The sequence below is a fragment of the Propithecus coquereli genome, unplaced genomic scaffold, assembly GCF_000956105.1.
Source record: "Propithecus coquereli isolate 6110/MARCELLA unplaced genomic scaffold, Pcoq_1.0 Scaffold639, whole genome shotgun sequence".
Classification (NCBI taxonomy): domain Eukaryota; kingdom Metazoa; phylum Chordata; class Mammalia; order Primates; family Indriidae; genus Propithecus; species Propithecus coquereli.
The window spans coordinates 1,016,087-1,026,027 of NW_012152385.1; positions in this window are offsets into that span (position 1 = coordinate 1,016,087).

Here is a 9,941-nt window from a genome sequence, read left to right on the forward strand (position 1 = left end):
ATAGTCCATCCTGTTCTTCAAAATAAGAAATAACATGGCCTTTACTTTTTAAAATGTCTAGTCCTTTTCAATTAGGGTATGAATAAGATTATTATTATTATTATTATTTTTGAAAATTGATGTGGATGTTTTGCTGCTGTGGGCTTCATCTTCAACGCCATCTCACCTCTTCTTAAAATGAGTTATATATTTGTAAATTTCTGATTTGTTTGGGGCATTGTCCCTGTAAAATTCTCGTAAAACATCAGCAATTTTATCATTCTTCCACCCAAGCTTCACCTAGATTTGATGTTTGTTCTTGTTTCAATTTTAGTAGTATTCATGTTGTTGTGATAGGGGCTCTTTTCATACTAATGTCACATTCTTCTTAGCACCTCAAACTAGATCCTGTTAAAACATGTTATAATGAGTCAGTATAAGTTTAGATTGGTGCAAAATTATTTTTTAAATCCATGCATAGTTTTTTCATAATATGCATTTTTATGAACTTTTTGAAGATTCCTTGTATATCCCAAGGCTTTTTACCATTAGGGGTTTCTTTAGTACCAGAAATGGCTTTCAGATATGCAAGTCATTTCAAGCATATGTATGCTTGGTGCATTAAGTTGGTCTATGGGAAATTTGCTTAAGACACTTTGGCTACTTCAATGATGTGAATGCAAGGGTTCTCTTTTCCTTTGCCCTAAAGATTTTCTCCAACTTCTTCTCTCCTGCTCAAATAAGTCCATAGATCAGCTAGAGCTATGCTTGAATAGATATTTAACCAGGGGATGAGATGCAGTTTTCTGGTAGGCACCACCATTTTCTACAAAGAGTTAAACATTGAAGCCCTACCTTCCTAAAAGAGAGAGAAAATAAAAAGTCATAACATTCTCTTTTACCATTGACACTGAGTAAATTTCTCTCATCTTCTCTATGGATAAACTGAAGGATGGTGACATGCATGGCACTTGACTTCCTTTAGAATAGTGTGTACATGGGACTTGTTTTCACGTTTGTGATTTTGGATTTAATCTGAGTGGAAGTTTCCATTCAATATCATTCTATGTGATTTGGATTTGTGCTGTATCAAGATAATCTGAATGTATTAAAAATTTACTTTTTTTCTTAAAATGGCCAAATCACAGATTCATGAATAATTTGAGATTTCAGCTGAAGCTATTAGATAATATCAAGACAAAATTATTATTTGTTTAGGAACCAGCAGCTTTATCTACCATTGCTTTACTACTGCCAGTGCAAATGTCAAGACAACGAAATAGACAAATAGTATCTTCATATTGTAATAAAAGTAGGGATCTGCTATCCACACTTTGGGACAGCTTCCTTAGTCATTATCATAACTACATTTGGCCAGATCAAGCAAACTTAAAGATTAACCACCAGAGCATCTAATTATTTAGAGTTGTACTTAGCATTCCATGGGTAGATTAAAAAAAGCAAGATCAGAAGTCATGCCAATGTCTAATGCTCGATGGTCCCCATGTTGCGCTGCCCACTCTTAGGGAGAGAACAGTAAAGAGCATCCAAATAAAATACAAAAATAGTTCTAATCTTTGAGGTCCATTAAAAAAAAAAATTCCCAATTCCACATGTGACAAAGTTCACAAAGGGATGTTACAGAAAGTGTGTATCATAGTTATTTAGGCCAAAGAGAGAAAGTGTGGACAGGGATAAGACATGAAATGCAATGGATGGGTAAAATAATAATAACCAAAATGAGAGGAAATATTCCCAAACAGGTCAGTTTCCCTACCTAAGCTATATTGCACTTATCGCTATTAGATCTGCAAACGACACATCGGCTGAAGCGTGGTATTCAAAACTAAACGCAGGCAGGGGATTCTATCCAGCCTTATTGTACAGTGTTGTTGGCTTTATTTTTCTGCTTTCTCTTTCTTCTGCTTTTAAGGGTTTCAGTCATTTTTATTCATTTCAACAGCAGGTGTGAAATAGTAGGCTGTCATCGGCCTTTTTGTAGTGCTGCAGGCCAAAATTATAAACGAGTTGACATTAATGGCAGTCCAGAATTTAGTGCTGTATTGGTAGATGGTATTGAAAATGTTTTGATATGACAGATGAAATGCCTGCCACTGAAACTTCAGTTAGACTTTAGCTGGCTACATCTGGTGGCGATTTTTTTTTTTTAATGTTTTGCTGTTGATATATGGTTTTTAAGCCATTTCTTTATCTTGATACTCCATTCTTCTTTTTGTCTTTTCTCTGATGTTGTATCTTCTTTATCTTTTCTTTGCCGTCAAGTTTTTGCATGATTAAGAGCTGACGGAGAGCTGAGTGAGAATAGTCTAATTCAACAGAAAGAGTAGGGCTTGAGCAAGACCTCAACTCTTTGTCCCTGATCACACCCACAGTGTTAAGAGATTTTCCCTGGTACTTGCACCTATCCTACTCCTTCACTCACAAACAAATAAGATCTCGCTAAAGTAAACATCTGGAGAGCCCTGGTGGGCAGAATTCCCTAAACTCAGTTGTGTAGGTTGCTTTGCAGAAAAATAACAGTGTTCCAAGTTTAAATAAATTTGCGGAATGCTGGTTAAACAAACATGAATGAATTTCTTTTCTGAAGAACTCCTCGGAGCCTTTAAAGAGTGATTTTCATTGTATGTTTTCTTTCAGTCACTTTGGTCCCTAGGTTGTTACTTCATAGTGTCTCTTAATTAATTTCACTTCTCTATGGAAAGACTTGCTCTATTAGACCAGACAAATGTTGACTTTAACTACTTTATGTGAAAAGGTAACTTCCTCATATTACTTTTCTTAAGAGTTTCAGATATAAAATATTTCTGGTATTTTAACCTACTTCTGAACTCTGTCTTGCTCATGCACATTTTTCTCAACTGTGTAAGGTAGGCTCTGGCCCCAGGTTGTCTTTAGTGCAAATTTTCTATCATATAAATTGTTAGAAACTGCAGTTTGAAGAGTCACAGTGAAGCTCTCATTTCTGAAAATTTAAGAACATAGTCCATCCTGTTCTTCAAAATAAGAAATAACATGGCCTTTACTTTTTAAAATGTCTCTTTAAAGATTCACCCTGTTATTTCCTCTCTAAAATATCCGAGTACTTACCTTTACCTAGAGATTTTCAATAGGAATATATTTACATACCAAATTTCTCAATCTTTTCCTTTAATTATATTTAGATTTCATTTTATAAAATGGTTTAAAATTATTTAGATAATCTCAGTTTTTATAGCCAATGTAGATAGGTGACAGGGAATAAAATGAGATTTTATTCTACAGGAGAAGAAAATGTAATGTCATTTGGTTACACAATCAATGTGGCTCTTATGCCCTTGAGAGAGGGGATCATAGGTGGGATGAGAAGGCTGGATGTTCCATGAAAATGTCAGATAGCACCTGACAAAATAAGGAACAAAGAGCTATGTATAGTGTTGTGACAGAGCTGAGTACAATTAGTGTATTCTGCATGTGAAGGGAGTGAAGAATTCATTATGATGGCATTTGGGTTGGGCCCTGAGAATGAATAGGTGTGGTCTGGGTGTAGGCAGCAGAAACAACATAAACAAAATGAAACCTGGAAGCACGAAGATATCTGATATGTTTGAAGAATTTCAAGCAATCCAATTAGGGTGAAACAGTGTATACAGGTACAATTGGGATGAGCTGTGGAGTCCCAGTCCTAAAAATTGGTTTCAGGCTGGAATGTGAAGGCAATGAATTGCTAAGGAGATTGTACTTTATTCCGCTGGTGAAGTTAAGCCAAAATGGGTGTGGAAGCAGACAGGTCTCATGTGCACATGCATGCCTGACAGAGGCGTTCTTAAATGGAAGCCATAAAAAGTTGAGATGAACTTACTTTATTGGAGCAAGAACATGAGATTGAAGTTTTTTGAATTATATTCCTCCCCTCAATAAGTGAGACTTCATAAGACTAAAAACCCCTTCCTTTTGGGGCAGCTGCTCCCTCGCAACCCCCCTCTCTTTCGAGAGTGTACTTTCACTTTTGCTTTCAATAAAGCTGCATACTTTTGGCTTACGTGGTGCGTCCTGAAATTCTTTCCTTCCTACCATCACCAAAAACCTGAAAGAACCTCCACTCACAGAGAGAAATAGATCCCTTAGAAGGAATTCAGTTGTCATGAATCCCCTCCCCAGGAAGCTTATCGAGCAGAGAAGATTAACTAGTTGACACCACACCCAGAATGACTATCACATATTCTTCCCAGAGCTGCTCTGAGACATTTGATCACCTGAGACCTTATCTGCATAACAAGACAACCTTCATTCACCATATACTTCCTCCCCTCACCCTCCCACAACTTGTCCCCACCACTCCAGAGGCCCCAAACCCCTATTCTTTTCTGTAGCTCAGTATGCTATATAAGCTTCAATCATGTGACCCTTTTTTGAATCTCATATTTTGTGGGACTCCCATGCATACGTACATAATTATTTTTTTCTGTTAATCTGCCTTGTGTCAATTTAATTTGTAGCCCAACCAAAGCACCTAGAAGGATAGAAGGAAGCCATTTTTCACTCCTGTACACCTCCGTGCAAAGGGCCAGTCCTTCATCACTGTGCTGTTCTGACAGAGAAGGGAATCACAAAACATGGCCTCCATGCTTCCCTTGTTCTGAGGTGCCATAACTGTCTACACACTGCTTATTCAGAGATTTGAACTAGAAAAACACATACATCGATATACTCATACACATGCACAACAACAGCTGAAGGCATAAGCTCTGTGCTTTGTTTCCAGGCATTGGGTTGCCCCATGCTCACAGAAAGTGGTCCTGGGCTGGGAGAAAGGCTGACCAGGCCTGAGTGGAAATATCTGGGTAAGGTGAAGACTAGGAAGATAGAAGCAGAGTGTCTGCATGTGTGCACAGGTGGCCGACATCCCCCAGTCCTGGGGACGTGCCTTGGAGGACCAGAACTCAGATTGCTCTTGGGGAGGTTTTGAGGTTCTGAGAACCTGCTCTGGGTACATCCGTGGAGGCTCCCTAGTGGATCTGAGGGTAAGGCTTCTTCTCTGCCTCAGTCACAGCAACTTATTTCTATGGATTAACTAGCTAGTTTTTTGGTTGTGATTTTGTTTGAATAAAGACTTACATATTATCACTCCTCAGGTTCTAAACTCAGGTCCTCAGAAATTATGGATTAACTGAGGGAGATAAACCTGCAGATGACAGAGGTATGTTTAGAGAACTAGTTAAGGAGACAAGTAGGAAGATGAGTGGTCTTTTCTGTGGATTCTCACCTGCTCCTCTGACAATTGAAAACCTGCCCATCAACTCAGGATGAACTTAACGCTTACCTCCATTAACATCACACCTTGTCTCCGCGGCCTCAAGTCTGCTATAGCTCTTAATCCCTGAGAACACACAAACTACTTAATTTCCAATAGGAATCTTTCCTCCCCAATTAGACACAGTTTTCTGTAGGGCAGCAGTCACATGTCTCTTTAGTTAGCATCCTATTAGGCATTACATTGTATCTGACATGTGGCCATTCATTCATACAGGCATTTAACATACATTTACTGGGCATTTTTATAGACTCTGTGCTTTTAGAGTTGAACAAAATGTCCAGGTTTCCTGCTCCCATGGACCTTACCAGAATTGCTGAACTAACTGACATACAGGAATTCCTGTGACAATGTCAGTGGTGCCTCCCATAAGATTTAATGCTTTGAAATTACAGTTAAGAAAGCAAATAAAGGAAGACAACAGACTGAGTTTCTGATGTTTGCACACATCTGATTCCTGCTTTCTTTCTTTTAGCACATGACAAAACTACGGGGCCTCCCAGGGGCAGACAAAATCCATCACAAGGGACCTAGAGGTATGTTGGAAAGAATTCTGACCAAAGAGATTTATGAGGCAGTATAGTTGCTGCTCAGGGGAGGGGAGGGGAGTGCTATAGCTTAAGATGTTTAAAACCTGGCTGCAAGAGAAGCAGGGAAATGCACCACGGGGAACAATTCCCGGCCAGGTTCCAAGGGATGGAAAAATGACTTAATGGCACATTCACTGTCTTGACTTAGGTGATTTTTTTCCTAGTAAGCAGACATCTTCTGTAATTCCCTTTGTAAATAGACTCATAAGATACAGATGTGCCTTTCTCTTCTGTGACTTATACAAACCACTATTGTTGTAGTTGTTGGCTCACAAAGAGTTGGAAATTCATAACTGAGGGGTGAAATGCACTAGATAGAATAAACTAAAAATCACTTCTTTACCTAAGTCCTGGGTCTAATAGTGCCCAACTCCAGAGGCCAGGAGACACTACAGGACTGTAGAAATTCAGAAGTTCATAGGGTCAAGAAAATTGGAAGGAAGCTTGTGGGTTATCTGTTTGAACCTTTGACATCAGATGTCAGTGAGCTGGAGATTTTCATTAAAGTAACTATGGATGGAAATATTTAGGTCATTGGGGATGGAAGAATTGCACTGTATTACAGGTTCCCTGGGCATCTGACATCAATCTTTCTTTCTAACATTATATCCCTAATGTGCCTCCTCAGTTCCTGCTAGAATGCCCTCCAGTGCCCCCAGCACACACGTCAATATCCCAAACAGTAGTACATATTTACAGCTAAAGTGCTCTCAGCACTTCTCAGCTGAGACTATCCCGAGATTCAATTCAAATCCCTCCTCAGTCAGAGAAAAACAAAACTAAACAAAAGAAAACAAACAACAACAGCAACAACAAATTTTCTAAGCCAAGAAGGTCAAGTTTATTTGCTCATTCTTTTGAATTCCAGTGAAATGCATTGTGTATTCTTCCCATTTGGAGTTACAATGAATTGCTGTGTACTGTGGCCCGTGTTTTTAACGTAGACCCACTGTGCTTTCTGTTTTTCCCTACTGGATCCAGCATGGTGGAGGCCTGATAAAAACTTAGTGGATGATAGGGAGAAAGTAGTTTTTATTAATGCTGGAAAACTGGAAATACAAAGCAATCTGGGTGAGGGCATTAGGGGGTGCTCTGTCAAATCTTCAAAGGACAGCTGCATTTCCATGCAATCCAAATTGTTCCAGATCATAGAAGAAAAACAGAGCTTTTCAGCTCATTTTATGTAGTTGGCATAAACCCGATACCAAACTTGATAAAGAATGTGTGTATATTGAAACATATATGCACGCAGGTACAGTATGGAATAGCCACATTTATAAATATAGCTGCAAAAATGCTAAGCATAATATACAAATAAAATCCTGTACCATCTCAAAAGATTCATATACAATGGTCAAGTAAAGTTTACTCCAGTTGTGCAAGATAGGCTCTCCATTAGAAAAGTAATAAACATAATTTATCCCATCAGTAGGTTAAAGAGAGAAAAAAAATTTTAAGTAGTAGATGTAAAAGTATATTTCATAAAGTTCAAATCTATTTCTGTTATTAAAACCAAAAGACTAAAGTGAAAAAAATTTTGTAATAAACTAGGAATAACAGATAAAAACTTGTTTACCAAATTGACAATATACACTTTATTTGACTATACAACTCCATAGGCATTTCCAATAAATTCCAGAAAAAAACAGAGATGTCCACTAGCACTGCTATTATTCAATAAGTTCCTGAAGTTACTGATGAAGTAGAATAATAAAAACATAGAGATATGAATATTATACATAAAGTGGCAAAATATCATTACTTACAGATTATAAGGTTTTTTACTCCAAAAACTTAGTGAAAGAAAAATTACTTTGAATGTACATTGAAATAAAGTAAGTTTTGTTTTTTACAAAATAAGTAGTGAATACAAAAGCTTTCCTATAGATGAGTGATAATCACTTAGAATACATAAGGAAAAAAAGATATTTGCCATAGCAATCAAAATTTAAAATATCGTGAAATAAGCGAAGTGATTTGTCAAAACAATGTAGGAGTCAAAGAAGTCTATAAAACTTTACCTAGATACATTATATATATTTACAGATCTTTACAAACAATATGTATATATATTTACATATCTATATATATCTGCAAATCTTTAAAAAACTTTAACTATATATATATTTATAGATCTACATGTATATATGTATGTGTGTATATATGTATATGGGTGTACGTGTGTGTGAATAGATAAAAAAAGCAATGTCCTATGATTCTGGATTGAAAGATATAGTACTGTGAATGTATTTATTCTTCTTAATTAAGCTTTAATTTTAGTATAATTTCAATAGATATTACAAATATTTAATTTCAAATAAACTTGATTATATTTTTTTAAGAAAAATAAATGATAGAGTAGCTCATTTTTAAAAATAACAGGAATAATCAGGGGTCCTTTTTCTTATCAGATGATAAAATAATTTTTATAGCTTCAAAAGTTAAAACAATATGCTGCTGGTACAGAAATAGACAAATATATCAATGAAAAATAAAAGAAAGTCTGGAAATCAGCCATGTTTTCATAGTAGAATTTAGTATATAATATAGAAACAATAACAAAAAATAGCAATATAATTTCTAATGAATGTAAATAGGAAAAAAAACAAACAAATGCAAAGGTTAGGATTGTACTCCATATATTATACCAAAATGGATCACAAATAACTTTAATACAGACAAATTTTTTAAACTTCAAAATAATCAAAGAAATATTGAGATGTGGAAATGCTTTTTATGTAATATTAATGTCAAGGAAGGAAATCAAACAGTAACTATTGATAAGTTTTACCAAATAAAAATTTAAATACTTGTAGAGAAAACTAAAATAACTTCAAAAAAAATGTAAGGGAAACAGTACAAATATTTTCAGTATGTACAACAATCGTAGGGTTAACATTTTTATTATATAAAGCATGTTTTCTATTGAAGAGAAAAAAGTAATAGCAAAATGAGATCTCAACACGAATAGACAATTCATTAAAAAAAAGATATAAAAAGAGTCAATTACATAAAGTACATAACAATTTAACTCAGAACTTCAGGGTTATGATTTTTTCTTAGGAAATGCAGGTGCACAAAGCTATGATCACAGGCTATGTAAGTTTAGGGCAGCACTGTTTGTATTAACACAGCTAGGAAAAAACTGAATGTGTGTAAGCAAGAGGTTCATTAAACACACACTTGCCCTACCATGGGTTAAGAATGATATCTTAAATGAAAAGTGATATAGAAATCACTTTTCCATAGTGATTCCATAGTGATATGGAAATCATCTATGATATATATTTCGATAAAATTGCCTCTAGCAGAACAACCTGTATAAATAACACATCTTTTTTCCTGTTAAAATTTTCTGTGTTCATGTATTCATATATGATACATAAGTTTCTTAAATATTTTCTTGTTGAAATATTAATAATGGCTAGAGCTGTGAAAAATTATTAGAACTATGGGTGTTCTTTCTTTTTATTTATCTACATTATTTAACTATCATTGTTATTAAAACATATTATTTATATTAATATAATATACACATAATGTATAATATTTATGTACATATTTATATGTGATATATATTTACATATATAATTTTTTCTTCAGAAAAGTGATTGTGGACAACATTTTGAAAACAAGGAACATTCTCTTTGTAAGACTTTCTGAATCCCATCTCTAAACTATTTCTTTCCTCTTCCAGTCTAATTTTTTGTGAGGTTTCAAAGGCTTAGGCCCAACCCTTGGCATAATTTCGTCCCCACCCAAGTCCTACAGAGTTTGCTACCACAGCCACTATGTTAACTCTAAAACTAACCTACCACAAGTTTGTACTATTAACTAAAAGAAATGGATGTATCCACACAAGCTAATCTTCATTACTCTAGAAATCAGTTAGAACATGGTTTCTACTCATAGGACAAATGGGTCAGTTGTTTCATCTTCGAATTACAAAGTACCCTCTGCACTATAAGGGATTCTAGGCAAACTAAACATCCCGACAATAGGCACAGTGCCCAGACGCTACTATACATTTGGAGTTCATGCAAATGTTTCAATGTTAAGTC